We start from the raw sequence: 18281 nt of genomic DNA, 5'->3' as shown, positions 1-18281 counted from the left end.
GTCCAGCCAGCAATTGACACCAATTGCCCTGGACAACCATTCATTTCCAACTCCTCTCCTTGGCAAAATACCACATATGACATGGCAAAATACCACATATGACATGGCAAAATACCACATATGACATGGCAAAATACCACATATGACATGGCAAAATACCACATATGACATGGCAAAATACCACATATGACATGGCAAAATACCACATACCAGACCTGCTTGCGTACTGGTTTTCTGAAATATGTGTTTGGAGGTCCCTTGATGTTTTGCCATCGATCTCTTGCGCAGGAAAATTGACGATTCACTTGATCTTCCCATTCCAGCCAGCGATTTCATTGACCTTGTTGAACTATGTGTTGGCTTTACGTGTTTCTCTTTCGAAAATCACCTCTTTCAGCAGACTTTTGGACTTCCCATGGGTTCGCCACTCAGTGCGGTCCTGGTGAACCTATACATGGAACATCTAGAAGTCGAACGTTTCTCCACCATTATTCCTTCGTCTGTCACCTGGCTCCGTTATGTTGACGACATTCTCCTCATAACTCCTAAACGCTTCAACGTTCAAGCTCTCCAAGACAAGCTCAACCAGGTCGAGCCTTCAATCCAGTTCACACTTGAAGAAGAAGTCGACAACACTCTTCCTTTCCTTGATGTTCTGCTCTGCAAAGCTGACCACGAACTTCGTTTTAAAGTCTATCGAAAACCCACCAACCAAAACGATCTTCTCCACTTCTACTCTCACCACGACACCAAAACTAAACTTGGTGTAATTATAGGCTTCTTCCTGCGTGCACTCAGAATCTGCAGCAATGAGTTTCTTGAAGAAGAATGCACGATAATTGAACAAGTATTTTCTAAACTCCACTATCCTCGTCACTTCATCAGAGACTGCAGACGACAGGCATTAAACATCTTCAACACACCCAGAGAAGACACTACCGAGAAGAGATACATAGTCCTCCCCACCAACTCCATTGCCAAACATGTTTCCAACATCTTTTCCAATACCTCATTCCAAGTATCTACCTCCTCAACCACGACCATCAAGGACATTACCAGTGATAGACAGGACAAGCTTCCACCCTCTGCAGGGGTATACATAATCCCTTGTAATGACTGCAACAAATTATATGTGGGCGAAACATCAAGGGACCTCCAAACACGTATTTCAGAACACCAGTACGCAAGCAGGTCTGACGACACAAGGAATGCCTGTGTACAACACCATAATTCACACAACCACTTGATAAACTAAAGAAACTCAAGACTTATCGCCACAGAAGACAACACTCAATACCGAAGAATCCTGGAATCATCACTTATTTCTATATCCGACAACTTCAAACAGAATAGTGGCTTCTATAACATATGTAAAGTAAAAGGACACAAATGCAACTAATGTGACATTTTATTGTGGCAACGTTTCACTCTCCAGGAGCTTTATCAAGCCATTACAAACAATACATGGACACAGAGGGTATATAAAGGCTCAGAATGAGGTGCAATACTAGTGAGGTACAATTTCGATGTTCACTAATGGTAGTAGTAGTAGTAGTAGTGACAAAAGTAATACAATATGGTAGAGCAATTAATTCGTACATGAGTAAAAGGATATAAACGCTATTACTTGGGTAACATAAAAATAGGTTGAACAAATGTAGACTGGAAAGAGGCAGCTTGTTTCAGTGTTCACTCTCTGTAATGTGCTTAGTGTAGTAAAACAGGAGAGACTATGTGATGGCAGGGTTTACTGTTTTCAGGAGGATTCTTGCTAAGACTTCGGAGATTGTGAAATTGCAGTTGTTTTGTTTAATTGTATTCGAAACAGCGATCAGTGCTGATTCGAGGCACTTGCGTCTGCAGAAATTAGTTTCTTTGATCACTAATTGGGTGTCTCTGAATTTCATGAGATGATTGGTGGAATTTCGGTGTTGTACACAGGCTTTGTTCAAGTTATCGTTCCTACATCAAGGAAAGGAAGAGTGTTGTCGACTTCTTCTTCAAGTGTGAACTGGATTGAAGGCTCGACCTGGTTGAGCTTGTCTTGGAGAGCTTGAACGTTGAAGCGTTTAGGAGTTATGAGGAGAATGTCGTCAACATAACGGAGCCAGGTGACAGACGAAGGAATAATGGTGGAGAAACGTTCGGCTTCTAGATGTTCCATGTATAGGTTCGCCAGGACCGCACTGAGTGGCGAACCCATGGGAAGTCCAAAAGTCTGCTGAAAGAGGTGATTTTCGAAAGAGAAACACGTAAAGCCATGTGTTCATTGAGGCGGGTGTCGAGGTTTCTTGCTGTTTCACCTACGTAAATCTTGTCACAGCCTCCACAGGGTATAGTGTAAACTCCTGCATTGACTGGTTCGTGGTGCTTGGATTTTGTCCTGGTTAGATCCTTGATTGAAGTGCTAGAAGCGATGGCGACTCTGGTGTTAGCTTGTGAAAGTACTTTTGAGACGTTCAATGCAACCTGGCTGTTGGGAAGAATTATAACTTTGTTGGGAGTGGTGTTGATGCGTGGAGAATTAAAGATATTAAGAGCTCTTTTCTTGCAGTCTTTGATGAAAAAAGGAGGAAAATGTAACTCAGTGAATGTTTGGTGAATGTATGTACATTCCTCGTCAAGAAACTCAGGACTACAAATTCGGTAGTCTAACCAGGACAAAATCCAAGCATCACGAACCAGTCAATGCAGGAGTTTACACTATAGCCTGTGGAGGCTGTGACAAGATTTACGTAGGTGAAACAACAAGAAACCTCGACACCCGCCTCAATGAACACATTTACGCATGTAGGAATGATAACGTGAACAATGCCTGTGTACAACACCGAAATTCCACTAATCATCTCATGAAATTCAGAGACGCCCAATTAGTGATCAAAGAAACTAATTTCCGCTGACGAAAGTGCCTCAAATCAGCACTGATCGCTGTTTTGAATACAATTAAACAAAACAACGGCAGTTTCACAATTTCCGAAGTCTTAGCAAGAATCCTCCTGAAAACAGTAAACCCTGCCATCACATAGTCTCTCCTGTTTTACTACACTAAGCACATTACAGAGAGTGAACACTGAAACAAGCTGCCTCTTTCCAGTCTATGTTTGTCCAACCTATTTTTATGTTACCCAAGTACAGGTCTCCCTCAACATTCGTGGGGGTTAGGGGATCAAGAGCCCCGTGAATGTTGAAAAATCGCGAATGTTTGGTGCCCCAATATATTGCAGGGAAATATAATAAAATAATAAAATGAAATAATCTATGTATATACATGTATATACGTACATGCTCCTCCCACTCATATATTTGTCCAATCTCTTTTTAAAGCTACCCAAGGTCCTATCAAAGCTAAAACCTTGGGTAGCTTCACATTTAGGTTGGATAAATACACAAGTGAGAGGTGGTTGGATTTGAATGGGTCTTGTATGAGAGTAAATAGAATGTTCAAAGCTTATTGCTTGGGTAGCATTTATTCTGTTATTGGGCTGGATTTGTGAAGGACCTGAATAGTATGGGCCAACAGGTCTACTGCAGTGTTCCTCCTTTCTTATGTTCTCATGAACAATCATAAAATACATACCTGAGAATATCGTAAAATATTGTACTGCCTCCACCACTGCCTCGTATTTTTATATAATTTCTTTCTTCAATCCTTTCATGCTTCTCAGTTTCTTTACCAAAATTTATTTGGGCCCATGGTTAATTATGTAGCAGTCACAGTCAATCAACAAGCACCAAACACAATGAACTATTGTGAAATGTTTGGAAGAGCGCAGAGGATAATACTCACTCCAGCATAAACAAAGCCATACTGACTGACGATGCCTCTACCACCCACTGCTTCAACCCTCGTATTTATTATTATTATTATTAGCAGTCATCAATGAGTTGACATTATTTATACTGTAGTTTAATAAATAATGAACAAACAAAACACTCACCACTCGTAAGGCAGACGAACTCTGATGACTTGTGATGATTAAAAAAATTTAAATTATAATTCTTTATTTCTCTATTGATATTACATGCAGTTACTGATGACAGTTGAATGGAGATGATTATATGGAGTGTAACTGCATGGCATGAGACATACTTTCACCACCACACAAACAGCAATGACTGACTAGCACAGTGGCTGGAGACTGACTGACTGAGTGTGTGAGTGGCGGGTGGGAGGGCTGGCTGCCAGTTATTATTATTATTGTTATTATTAATAACATGTATTATTATTAACATGTATGTATTTAATAACATGTTATAAATAATAATAGTACATATTATTAATAACATGTATGTTATTAAATACCATTGCCTCCATCACTGCCTCTACCACTCCAGCCACACTCAATCTACAAGCACCAAACACAATGAATTATTGTGAAATGTTTGGAAGAGCAGGGAGACTAATGTTTACTGATTTACTCCACAAACTCTGATGATGATACCTTTCGCACTCCCCTCAGCCCTTTCTAGTTCAGTCTCTTGCTGCCCTTTACCCTTTCATCATCCACTGCCCCGCTGTTATCCGTAACCTATTACTCATCCATCTCCCTTTTGCCACCTGATGCCCTTGTTTCCTTCCTGCCCTGCAGCGCTGTATAGCCCTTGTGGCTTAGCACTTCTTTTTGATTATAATAATAATGCTGTGGGTAACCTACTGCACACACCTCATCTACTCCTTTTCTGGCCACACTAACTGACCAGGAATAATAGTACATGTTTGGTTTCAGTTCAATCCCAGAACTATGGAGCATTATTTTATATAATTTTTTTCTGTAGCACACTGCATAATAGCAGTCTTCCTGCCTACCAGCTTTTCTGGTGCTGTGTCACATGGGGTCACCCAGTCTCTAATTCTTTTCTGGTTTTTACTTTCAAACTGAGCCTATCACCTGTGAAGCTGAACCTATCACCTGTGAAGCTGAACCTATCACCTGTCAAGCTGAACCTATCACCTGTGAAGCTGAACCTGTCACTTGTGTAGCTGAACCTATCACGTGTGAAGCTAAACCTATCACCTGTGAAGCTGAAGCTATCACCTGTGAAGCTGAACCTATCACCAGTGAAGCTGAACCTATCATGTGTGAAGCTAAACCTATCACCTGTGAAGCTGAAGCTATCACCTGTGAAGCTGAACCTATCACCAGTGAAGCTGAAGCTATCACCTGTCAAGCTGAACCTATCACCTGTCAAGCTGAACCTATCACCTGCCAAGCTGAACCTATCACCTGTGAAGCTGAACCTATCACCTGTCAAACAACCTATAACCTGTCAAGCTGAACCTATCACCTGTCAAGCTGAACCTATCACCTGTCAAGCTGAACCTATCACCTGTGAAGCTGAACCTATCACCTGTCAAGCTGAACCTATCACCTGTCAAGCTGAACCTGTCACTTGTGTAGCTGAACCTATCACCTGTGAAGCTGAACCTATCACCTGTGAAGCTGAACCTATCACCTGTGAAGCTGAACCTACCACCTATCAAGCTGAACATATCACCTGTCGAGAGCTGAACCTATCACCTGTCGAGCTGAACCTATCACCTGTCAAGCTGAACCTATCACCTGCCAAGCTGTACCTATCACCTGTCAAGCTGAACCTATCACCTGTCAAGCTGAACCTATCACCTGTCAAACTGAACCTATAACCTGTCAAGCTGAACCTATCACCTGTGAAGCTGAACCTATCACCTGTCAAGCTAAACCTATCACCTGTCAAGCAGAACCTATCACCTGTGAAGCTGAACCTATCACCTGTGAAGCTGAATCTATCACCTGTCAAGCTGAACCTATCACCTGTCAAGCTGAACCTATCACCTGTCAAGCTGAACCTATCACCTGTCAAGCTGAACCTACCACCTATCAAGCTGAACCTATCACCTGTCAAGCTGAACCTATCACCTGCCAAGCTGAACCTATCATCTGTCAAGCTGAACCTATCACCTGTGAAGCTGAACCTATCACCTGTCAAGCTAAACCTATCACCTGTCAAGCTGAACCTATCACCTGTGAAGCTGAACCTATCACCTGTCAAGCTGAACCTATCACCTTTGAAGCTGAATCTATCACCTGTCAAGCTGAACCTATCACCTGTCAAGCTGAGCCTATCACCTGTCAAGCTGAACCTGTCACTTGTGTAGCTGAACCTATCACCTGTGAAGCTGAACCTATCACCTGTGAAGCTGAACCTATCACCTGTGAAGCTGAACCTACCACCTATCAAGCTGAACATATCACCTGTCGAGAGCTGAACCTATCACCTGTCGAGCTGAACCTATCACCTGTCAAGCTGAACCTATCACCTGCCAAGCTGTACCTATCACCTGTCAAGCTGAACCTATCACCTGTCAAGCTGAACCTATCACCTGTCAAACTGAACCTATAACCTGTCAAGGTGAACCTATCACCTGTGAAGCTGAACCTATCACCTGTCAAGCTAAACCTATCACCTGTCAAGCAGAACCTATCACCTGTGAAGCTGAACCTATCACCTGTGAAGCTGAATCTATCACCTGTCAAGCTGAACCTATCACCTGTCAAGCTGAACCTATCACCTGTCAAGCTGAACCTACCACCTATCAAGCTGAACCTATCACCTGTCAAGCTGAACCTATCACCTGCCAAGCTGAACCTATCATCTGTCAAGCTGAACCTATCACCTGTGAAGCTGAACCTATCACCTGTCAAGCTAAACCTATCACCTGTCAAGCTGAACCTATCACCTGTGAAGCTGAACCTATCACCTGTCAAGCTGAACCTATCACCTTTGAAGGTGAATCTATCACCTGTCAAGCTGAACCTATCACCTGTCAAGCTGAACCTATCACCTGTCAAGCTGAACTTATCACCTGTCAAGCTGAACCTATCACCTGTGAAGCTGAACCTACCACCTATCAAGCTGAACCTATCACCTGTCAAGCTGAACCTATCACCTGTCAAGCTGAATCTATCACCTGTCAAGCTAAACCTATCACCTGTCAAGCTGAACCTATCACCTGTGAAGCTGAACCTATCACCTGTCAAGCTGAACCTATCACCTTTGAAGCTGAATCTATCACCTGTCAAGCTGAACCTATCACCTGTCAAGCTGAACCTATCACCTGTCAAGCTGAACTTATCACCTGTCAAGCTGAACCTATCACCTGTCAAGCTGAACCTATCACCTGTCAAACTGAACCTATAACCTGTCAAGCTGAACCTATCACCTGTCAAGCTGAACCTATCACCTGTCAAGCTGAACCTATCACCTGTGAAGCTGAACCTATCACCTGTCAAGCTGAACCTATCACCTGTCAAGCTGAACCTATCACCTGTGAAGCTGAACCTATCACCTATGAAGCTGAACCTATCACCTGTCAAGCTGAACCTATCACCTGTCAAGCTGAACCTACCACCTGTCAAGCTGAACCTGTCACCTGTCAAGCTGAACCTATCACCTGCCAAGCTGAGCCTATCACCTGCCAAGCTGAACCTATCACCTGTCAAGCTGAACCTATCACCTGTCAAGCTGAACCTATCACCTGTCAAGCTGAACCTATCGCCTGTCAAGCTCAACCCATCACCTGTCAAGCTGAATCTATCAACTGTCAAGCTGAACCTATCACCTGTCAAGCTGAACCTGTCACCTGTCAAGCTGAACCTGTCTCTTAAGTCTCTCTGCATTTCTCCAGTGCCTACAATTCCCCAACAGATTCCTTTTTTCGGCCTCAGTGCCAAGTTCTCAACCTGTTTCTAACTCTCACATGAAGGTGGAGGTTCAATCACCATTTGTGTGGTCACTTCTGTTCCTCCCAGACTTCTTCCCCATCCCCTCTTCCTTTCCTGTTCCACTGCAGGACTTTTCTCTCCTTGTTGGCACATTTCTCCAGGATCATACTCCTTTCCCCTCTCAAACCTCTTTGGTTCCCTCCATAGCCTCCCTAATCTCTACTTGCTCTATCTCTCCTGTCTCTAATCTCATGGCATTGCCATCTTCCTTATCCACTGAGACACTTGACACTATATTGACACTATATTGAAGAGACGAAACCCTCAATGGACACCTGTGTGCCTCCTGCCCCTTATTATTTTACACAACCCTTGCAGCAATATTTTCTCTCACTTCATTCCAAGTCCTCCTTCCTTATATGCTTTCTGTTGCCTCCACACATTGGCTTCATTGACCCTACTAGACCATACATTTTACTGATTCCATGTATTTGAAATCTTTCCTATGAGGATAGACTGAGGGCCCTAAATCTGCATTCTCTCGAAAGGTGTACAATTACGGGGAATATGATCGAGGTGTATAATTGGAAAACAGGAATAAATAAAGGGGATGTAAATAGCATGCTGAAAATTTCCTGACAAGACAGGACTCACAGCAATGGTTTCAAGTTAGAAAAATTCAGATTCAGGAAGGATATAGGAAAGAACTGGATGGTAATAGGATTGTGGATGAGTGGAACAAACTCTCCAGTACCATCATAGAAGCTAAGACATTGTGTAGTTTTACAAATAGGTTAGATAAATACATGAGTGGGTGTGGGTGGGTGTGAGTTCGACCTGACTAGCTTGTGCTACTAGGTCTGATGCCGTGCTCCTCCCTTAAGTGGAAGTGACCTGACTAGGTGGGTCATTGGGATAATCCAGAAGGGGGAACATGGACCTGCTTCTCACGGATCAGTAGGCCTGCTGCAGTGTTCTTTCTTATGTTCTTATGTTATCTGTCCCGATTTGGGGTATGTGCTGTTGCATTCTTCTGATCCCTTTCCTGATGAAACTTTTAATGAGAGTGCACTACTTGTGTATATTGGTATACCGTTTCAACAGGTCTTTGTTCTCTGCCACATTATACTGCATCCTATATTTATCTGCATAGGTGGTACATGTATACAGTTTTCTCTCCTGTGCATTCTGTATCTCTGATATTGCATTCTTGACCTCTTCTCTGTCACTGCCTATCTTGTTATTAAGTGATTTTAACATTCATCATCTTTGGGGAGCTTCCCACAGTGACTCTCGTGGTGATCAGTTGGAGATTCTTATCACTTCTCATCCTCTTCATGTTTTTTTACGAGTGCTCTGACTCATTTTGACTCTCACTCAGTGTCTCTCTTGCATTGATCATTCTATCTGCTCCTCGTCAATTGCACTTGATTATGCTTGGTATGTTCTCCCAGATTTGCATGACAGTGATCACTTTCCTATTATTCTTACTTCTACCTTGTATTCCAGCCCACCTCTTTGCCCCCATTAGCAATTTGGACAAGTGATTTGGGGCTTATATTCTCATATTACCACTTTGTGGGGTCCCTTCTTTGTCATCTATTGATGAGCTGGTGCACCAGTTTTCGACCTTAGTTTTGACTGCAGTGGCAAGTTCCATTCCTCATACCTTAGGTAGGCATTCTCAGACATGTGTGCCTTGGTGGTCTCCAGTGTGTGCCCTGCAATGCATTTGAAACATGCTGCATGGGGCTGTTATCAATGTAATTGGACAGCAGATCATCTTTTGGATTTTAAGCGGGCAAGGGCAGTTGCTTGCCATTCATATGCAATGCTAAATGCACTTGTTGGGAAGACTATGTTTTTACCTTTACCTCGACTTCTCCTATGTATGCGGTTTGGAAGAAGGTATGGAAGTTGTACGGCAAGTACACTCCAGGCCCAGCTCCTGTTTTGTAGGTTGCTGGTGTTAGTGTTGTGGAGCCTCTTGAAGTTGCCATGGAAATCAAGAACTGTTTTTTGTGTCTCCCAAGGGCTTCACCTCTGTCCCTCATTTCTTGATTCAAAGTCTGCCAAGGAGCAGTCACCCTTGGATTTCTCTTCTAATGGGTTGGAGCCATATAATGTACCTTTTACTCTTTTAGAGCTAGGGTCCAGACTTTCCGCTTGCTGGTCATGGGAAACTGGGCCTGATGATATTCATATCCATATGCTACAGCATCTGCATTCTACAGCCCTTACAGTCCTTTTGCATCTTTTCAATCTTGTTTGGATGTGAGGGGTTCTTCATCAACAATGGAAATCTTTCATTGTACTATTGTTTTGCAAACTAGGCACTTCAGGGCTTGATATCTCTCACTATTGTGCCATTGCTCTGACCAGTATAGTCTGCAAGGTGATGGAACGAATGGTGAATAGATGTCTGGTGTTATATTTTGAGACTAACAATTGTGGGTTTTGCAAGGGCCATTCTAATTTTGACCTCTTGCTCCACTTAGATACTTATGTACAAAATGCCTTTGCTAATAAATACTCCATCCTAGCACTTGAAGGTATAACATCTAAGCTCAGGGCCACTCCTTAGGCCTCCACATTAATCTACCAACCTTGCTTGCTGCTTTCTTATCTGAAAGACATTTTTGTGTCCGTGTTGGCATCTCATTTTCCTCTGACTTTGTTCAGGCCAAGGAAGTCCCACAAGGTTGTGTCCTTAGCACTGCCCATTTTCTCTTGGCTATAAATGACCTACCTTCCATTCTTCCCTCACATATTTGGTTTTTGCTTCATGTGGATGACTTCACCATAGATTACACAGGTGCTGACTGTCACCTCTTAGTAGCCCCCATTCATAGATTTAAATTTTCTAGTGTGTAAACCCATTTTATTACCTTCACTAGATGTCCTCTTGTCCCAGATTTTCTATTGTATTTGCACGGATCACGTATCCCAGAATGTGATACAGTTAAGTTTTTTGGCCTTGTATTCAATCACTGGTTGACATGGAAACCTCACATTTCCTCTTTGAAGGCAGCTTGCCATGGTTGGCTGATCCTCCTTAAAATTGTTGCACATTGTTTGTGGGGAGCAGATCTCCGGTCAGTAAAGATACCCAAGAGTTGCACATGTGTCTAATTTATCAATATGTCATCTACAGATCTCCGGTCTCTACCACCATTTGTATTCCACCCTAATCTTGTCAAAGCTGGATTATGGCAACCAAGTCTATTCTGCAGCATCTCCTGCAACTCTTTCTAAGTTAGATCCCATTCATCATTTATGCCTTGTTGCCTTTCATTCATCCCCTGTTGAAAGCCTCTATGCTGAGGTGAATGTTCTTAGCCAATTGTCATGATACTCATTGCCTTCATTACTTTGTCCACTCTCATGACCTTCGGGTTTCTTCTATGTATAGGTTTGTCTCAGACTTTAGTAGAAGCCCATTAATTGATCGGCACCCCTGCTTAATCCATCTGTTTTCCTAGGTCTTCACTCACTCAGGTCTTCTCTTCACTTGTCTCCCTTGTATGTTCATATAGCATCTGTCTTTTCCCTTCCTCCTTGGGAGGTTCCAATGGTTTGTGTCTGTTCTCCCCTACTGCTGTGTGCCAAAGCTCTTCTACCTATGACTGCTCCTCACTCTCTTATTCTTGATCACTTCTGGTCGCATGTTCATGCTGTAACTGTTTATACAGGTGGTTCTAAATCTTCTGACGGTGTTGGGTTTACGGTGGTGTTCCCTGACGATGTTGTCCAGGGTCATTTGTTAGACTCAGCTAGTATTTTTACCATTGAGTTGTATGTCATCCTTATAGTGCTTCTCCATATTACATATGTCTCCATTGGCTTTTTTTATCATTTTGGATTCCCTCAGTGCTTTACAGGCCATTTAACAATTTGATTTCCCTTATCCATTGGTCCTTCATATTCAACTTCACGCTGTGTAGATAGTAAAAACAAGGACTTCTTTTTCTGTTGGGTTCCAGCACATGTTGATGTACAAGGCAATGAACAGGTGGATGCTGCTGCACGGTCTGTAGTGCATGATCATCTGGTTTCCTATAGAGGTATTCCATTCAGGGATTATTTTACCATCATCTCTACCCTTTTCATGGCTTTTGGCAGCAACAGTGGTCGAACATGCACAATAACAAATTGCACTCTATTAAACCACTTTTGGGTTTGTGGCCATCTTGTTACTACTGTTGCCATACTCAGGAACTGTGCTCTCCCATCTCCGCATCGACCTTACTCTCCTTACCTATGGGTATCTCATGGAATGATACCCTATCCCTCTCTGTGAGGCTTGTCATGCCTCTATTTTAGTTTTTCACTTTCTTGTGAATTTCCCAGTTTACCAGCGAGCTCGCAGGATTTATCTCCATCAACACCACTGCCTTATTGCTCTTACCTTATCTTCCCTTCTTACAGATGGCACTGCCTTTGACTTGCTATAATGATTTTACTTTTTGTCATAAGCTGCTTTACTATAAGAACTTTGACAAATAGACCCTAGCATCCCTTCCAGCCCTTTTCTCCCCTCACTTCTGATCTCTCCACCTAGCTGTTTATATATCTCTGGCACTATTTTCTGCCTGCCAGCACAGCATGGCCCTTGTCAATTTAGTACTTTATTTGATTATAATATTAATCCATTGTTCCAGTCGACCAAACTTATAGCAGTTTCATTAGAACTCCTTTTCTTCCACCCAGTAAAGTGATCAGAAATTGGTAATTTCACCAATTTCATACAAAATTGAAGAAAGGCCAATTTCAAAATAGGGTCCAGAATAAACATTACAGTCATACCTAGCACTGAAGTAACATTGTGTCTGTTTATTAGTCATGTCTCCAGGCCCCTTTTATATTACACTTGCTTTCCATAATGAAAATTGAAAATTTACTGTCATGCAGACTACTGCATTAGTGTAAAAATGATATAAATAATATTAGTACATTTGTGGAAGCATATTAAACCCACCAGTTGACGTGTCTTGGATGCATGAAAGAATTTGTTTACTCCTGAACATCGTCAAAAATCAAACATTTGTACTAATTTGAGTTCACTTTCAAGCTACTTTTTGTTTGTTAACCACTCAAAATCATCTCTATTTCTGTAATATGTCTTCCATTCTGTCAAATAACATCAAGAAAACGAGAATACAACCATAAATACCATACAAAAATACACCACAAATATGCTGTTTTAACCAAAAACTCGGTCCCAGTTTTTTCTCCTGCACTGAGTGCTGCAGGATTTTTTTATGCTATATATACTGACCACTCAGACCCATTCTCTCATATGTAGGCCTACCAGCTATCTCCTGCAAGATTGAAAGCTACTATAATTTTTGCATAGTACTATGGGATTGACACTGGCTTCTAAGTCGTAATAATATGGGACTGACAGTGAATGGGTTAAAAGTGACAATTTTATTTAGTGAAACGTGTTAGTAGGAAAAAATTCTTTCCTTGTTGAGTATGTGTTGTTGTTAATTGTGGAATATTGTTCTATACTGACTCATGTTTCTATTGCAGAAATATTTTGTGGAAGATTACCAAGTTCTGTCTTGCCAGACATTATATCTTCAGTACTACAAGAAAGGCAACATCTGTTATCCTCGTAAATTTTTAACTACCTAAGTATTCCTAATTAAACAATTTTACTTTTGATATTGGGAATTCTAGCTAAATATGCATGGTAGTTAATAGAAAAATACATGCTGGTAATACTGTAATTAATAATTTTCAGAAAAATCTGTATAAAAACAAGATAAAATAATAATAAAAGTGATGTTGAGTGTATCTGCAGTGTTCCACTACATATATTACTCTTTTAACACACAAAACAAAAATTATGATAGTGTTTTAATGCACAATATAAACTTTATTAGTGCTTATAAGTAGGGAAAGTTTTGCTTAAATAAATCTTAACATGGGAATATGTTCATAAGGAAAACTGTGTTTTCAGTCTCCAAAATAGTTGAAAAAACTATCTTGAAATAGATATGTGAGCACATAAGGAAGATTAACTATACCAATGTTGTATGACTAAAATATTTTAAATGAAATACCATTGTTTAAAAAATATGGAAAAGCATAAAGAACATAAACCATATCAGTGTTCAGAGTGTTTGAAACGTTTTAGTGTAAAATGTAATCTTGTGACACATATTAGAGTACATACAGGAGATAAACCATATCGATGTTCAGAGTGTTTGAAATGTTTTAGCGTAAAAAGCCGTCTTGTGACACATATGAGAGTACATACAGGAGATAAACCATATGAATGTTCAGAGTGTTTGAAATGTTTTAGTGTAAAATACAGTCTTGTGACACATATGAGAGTACATACAGGAGATAAACCATATCAATGTTCAGAGTGTTTGAAATGTTTTAGTGTAAAAAGCAGTCTTGTGACACATATGAGAGTACATACAGGAGATAAACCATATCAATGTTCAGAGTGTTTGAAATGTTTTAGTCACAAAAGCGATCTTGTGACACATATGAGAGTACATACAGGAGATAAACCATATCAATGTTCAGAGTGTTTGAAATGTTTTAGTCACAAAATCAGTCTTGTGACACATATGAGAGTACATACAGGAGATAAACCATATCGATGTTCAGAGTGTTTGAAATGTTTTAGTGTAAAAAGCCGTCTTGTGGCACATATGAGAGTACATACAGGAGATAAGCCATATGAATGTTCAGAGTGTCTGAAATGTTTTACTGAGAAAAGCAAGCTTGTGAGACATATGACAGTGCATACAGGAGATAAACCATATCAATGTTCAGAGTGTCTGAAATGTTTTAGTCAAAAAGGCAATCTTGTGACACATATGAGAATGCATACAAGAGATAAAAAATGTTAGTGTTGAATGTTAAAGGAATATTTTAGTTTTAAACTCATCAGAATATATAAAGTGAATGTACCATAACAGTGTTGAGAGTGAAATATGTTACTAATAAAAATAATAATAATAATATCTTTAATTACTACAAGTACATGTACAAGGTATACAGGCCTAGCTGACATCAGTGACATTCTACTGTATAGAAAGCCCCTTATTATGCTGAGCATTTCCTGCAAATTAGGTCCTTGGCCCAGGATGCAACCCACACCAGTTCACTAACTCCTAGGTACCCATCTTACTGATGGGTGAACATAGACAACTAGTGTAAAGAAACACGTCCAATTTCCCCCCCCCCTCTTCAAGGGGGGGCTCCTTGACGTGGTGAAGAGGCTCTTGGTCTGACGAATTAAACCTGTTTGTCTCCTTCCTCAGACCGAACCTAATTATCTCCCAATCCCCCCTTTTCTATCCCATTATCCCCATCCTCTCTTTTTCCTTTCCTCCTTCTCCCCACCCCTCCCTTATTCCCTTTGTCTTTTTGGCCTTTGGGTTTCTTCCCACAGGCATGCTAGTTCCTAGGTAGGTGTAAGGGTACCAGGGTCCATTTCATTCCATTAAGGTTCTTGGCGGTGGGGTAGTTTGCCGTGGAATCTGGATCGTCTTGAGATGTCCTGATCCCTCTCCGATCTCCCGAGCAGTGGCTTTGGGTGTCTTTCGGGCAATGGGTGTATCTCTGGAGGCAGCCTTTCAGATTCAAAGCATCAGAGATCGTGTTACTGAAAGAAATATTCTAATTGGGGTTAATATGCTCAGTCATGTCCATTCAAACTGCTGCACAGAAGCTCTTTAAATTTTCCTCAGCAGTGGTGAACACCCCTCCAGATGGATCGAAAAAACTGAACCCACCCTCCACATGAACCAGATACATGATCTTTGTCAAGTAAGGCAACAGGGCACTTCTCCGCTCCATGGAATATTATCCCATTCCAAACTACCATTCCTCCATTTGCACCCCCCAAAATATTTTTTGAATCACAATCAAAGCTTCGCCTTACCTGGAGTTTACCTGGACAGGGTTTTGGGGGTCAATGCCCCCGTGGCCTGGTCTGAGACCAGGCTTCACGGTGGATCAGGGTCTGATCAACCAAGCTGTTACTGCTGGCTGCATGCAAGCTGACTTACGAACCACAGCCTGGTTGGTTGGGTACTGTCTTGTGGTGCCTGTCCAGTGCGTTCTTGAAGACAGCCAGGAGTAGTGCTGCTGTTGTCATACAGAGTTATGGCTCTCATAAAAAATTGGAGCACGCATCAATAACTGGGCCTCCATCCTTCAAACAGAACTGCCATACTCTTTGCACTCAAATGCGTCCATGTGTCTAAAGTTGACACTTTAATTGTAACTGATTCTCTGTCATCCATAAATGCTCTCAACTCATTAAGTATAAATTGTGGCATGCTTGTGTCAGAAGCCAGACACCTGGAAAATCCTAGAGGGACTAGTACCAAACTTGCACATGAAAATCACTCTCTTTGAAAGCAAAAGACTCGGCAGACAATGCAACAGCCCCCCAATGAAAAGCTGGGGTGTAACTAGCACACTAAGAGACAGCACAATAAGTGTCAGGGACCCAAGACTGTTAAATTGCTTCCCAGCATACATAAGGGCGATTACCAATAGACCCCTGGCTGTCTTCTAGCAGGCACTGGACAGGCACCTAAAGTCGGTACCTGACCAGCTGGGCTGTGGCTTGTACGTTGGATTACATGCAGCCAGCAGTAACAGCCTGGTTGATCAGGCCCTGTTCCACCATGAGGCCTGGTCACAGACTGGGCTGTGGGGGCATTGAGCCCCAGAACTCTCTCCAGGTAAGCTCCAGGTATGGTAGGATTGTGGACAGTGGAGTCAGAGTTCACATGCTATGGATTCCATCTTACATTCGTCTTCATATGCATGATAGAACTGATGAACTGGCTAAGTTGAATGCTTTCAAAGAGGGGATAGATTACAATCTTGGCTTGTCAGTTATCAGTGTGAGAATAATAATACGAAAAGAACTTCAACTGAATTTTATTGACTTAAGACTTAAGGAGATTGACACAAGTCAGTCCATCTATCATCATTCTATCATGCAGGAGGAGCCACATGTCTATGGTGCATCCAACAAAATAAGCAGACTCTTGAATGTCACTACCGCCCGGCTCTGGCGGGGTTACAAGTATCTTTGGCAGGTTAAATCACCACCACCAGATGTACACCAAACGAAATGTAAACTTTGCTAGATGGACTATTGTCACACCCTGTGTCATTATGTATTGGAGTGTAATAAAATTAATGCGCAGAAATGTTCAAGATATGTCAAAGTATTTTATCCACAGTTGTATATTACAGACCATTCTGGAAAAATACCCTGACTTTGCTCACTGTAAATAAAACATTACCATATGTGTGTGCTTATGTGTGTGTGTGCATGTATTTGTTTGCCTGTGTGTATGTGTGTGTGTGTGTGTGCAATCACCTAATTGTACTTACCTAAATGTGGTTACAAGGGTCGAGACTCAGCTCCTTGCCCCACCTCTTCACTGAATGCTACTAGGTCTTCTCTCTCCCTGCTCCATGAGCTTTATCATACTTCATCTTAAAGCTATGTATGGTTCCTGCCTCCACTACCTCACTTCCTAGGCTATTCCACTTCCTGACCACTTCACAAAGGTGGCAGAAATACAATTACAAAGAACTACAGACTGATAGCACTAATATCCCATACCATAAAAATCTTTGAGAGGGTTCTAAGAAGCAAGATAGCCAACCACCTAGATACCCATCAGTTACACAACTCAGGGCAACACTGGTTTAGAGCAGGTTGCTCCTGACTGTCCCAGCTACTGGACCACTATGACAAGGTCCTGGATGCTGTAGAGGATAAGCAAAACACAGATGTAGTATACACAGACTTTGCAAAAGCTTTTGACAAGTGTGACCATGGTGTAATAGCACACAAAATGCAGGTTAAAGGAATAACGGGAAAAGCTGGTAGATGGATCTACAACTTCCTGACAAATACAACACGAAGAGTAATAGTAAACAGAGTAAAGTACCAGGCAGCCATGGTAAAAAGCTCTGTTCCAAAAGGCACAGTATTCGCATCTGTTCTATTCCTCATCCTCATTTCTGACATAGAGATGTAAGCCATAGCTCCATATCTTCCTTTGCGGATGACACCCGATCACCATGGCAGTGACCTCCATTGAAGACGCTGCGAGACTCCAAGCAGACATCAACCAAATCTTTGAATGGGCCACTCAAAACAATAAGAGGTTCAATGAGGAAAAATTTCGACTACTCAGATATGGAAAACTTGAAAGAAATTACAAATGCATCAGGGTATACCACAAATTCTAACCATATAATAGAGCAAAAAAGTAATGCGAAGGACCTGGTAGTGATAATGTCAGAGAATCTCACCTTCAAAGACCACAACAATGTATCTACTTCATCTGCTAGGAAAATGATAGGATGGATAATGAGAACCTTCAAAGCTAGGGATGCCAAGCCCTTGATGATTCTTTTCAAATCACTTATGCTCTCTAGGCTGGAATACTGCTGTACACTAATGGTCCCCTTCAAGGCTGGTGACATGGCAGAGCTGGAGAGAGTACAAAAAACTTTCATGGCACATATAAGTGTGATAAGGCACCTGAACTATTGGGAATGGTTGAAGGT

General features: G+C 41.7%; 1 protein-coding gene across 1 annotated transcript in view; it reads left to right on the top strand.

Moving 5' to 3' along the window:
- LOC138851421 (uncharacterized) overlaps positions 1–14692 on the top strand; it is a 55931-nt gene extending 41239 nt beyond the window's left edge. Inside the window, exon 3 of the mRNA XM_070080534.1 lies at positions 13239–14692. The gene's annotated coding sequence lies outside the window, so the exon portion shown is untranslated. The remainder of the gene's footprint in view (positions 1–13238) is intronic.
- The last annotated feature ends 3589 nt before the right edge of the window (positions 14693–18281 follow it).

Source organism: Cherax quadricarinatus, unplaced genomic scaffold (assembly GCF_038502225.1).
Source record: "Cherax quadricarinatus isolate ZL_2023a unplaced genomic scaffold, ASM3850222v1 Contig565, whole genome shotgun sequence".
Classification (NCBI taxonomy): Eukaryota; Metazoa; Arthropoda; class Malacostraca; order Decapoda; family Parastacidae; genus Cherax; species Cherax quadricarinatus.
Note: the sequence above shows the minus strand (reverse complement) of the source record. Positions and strands in the feature narration are given on the sequence as shown.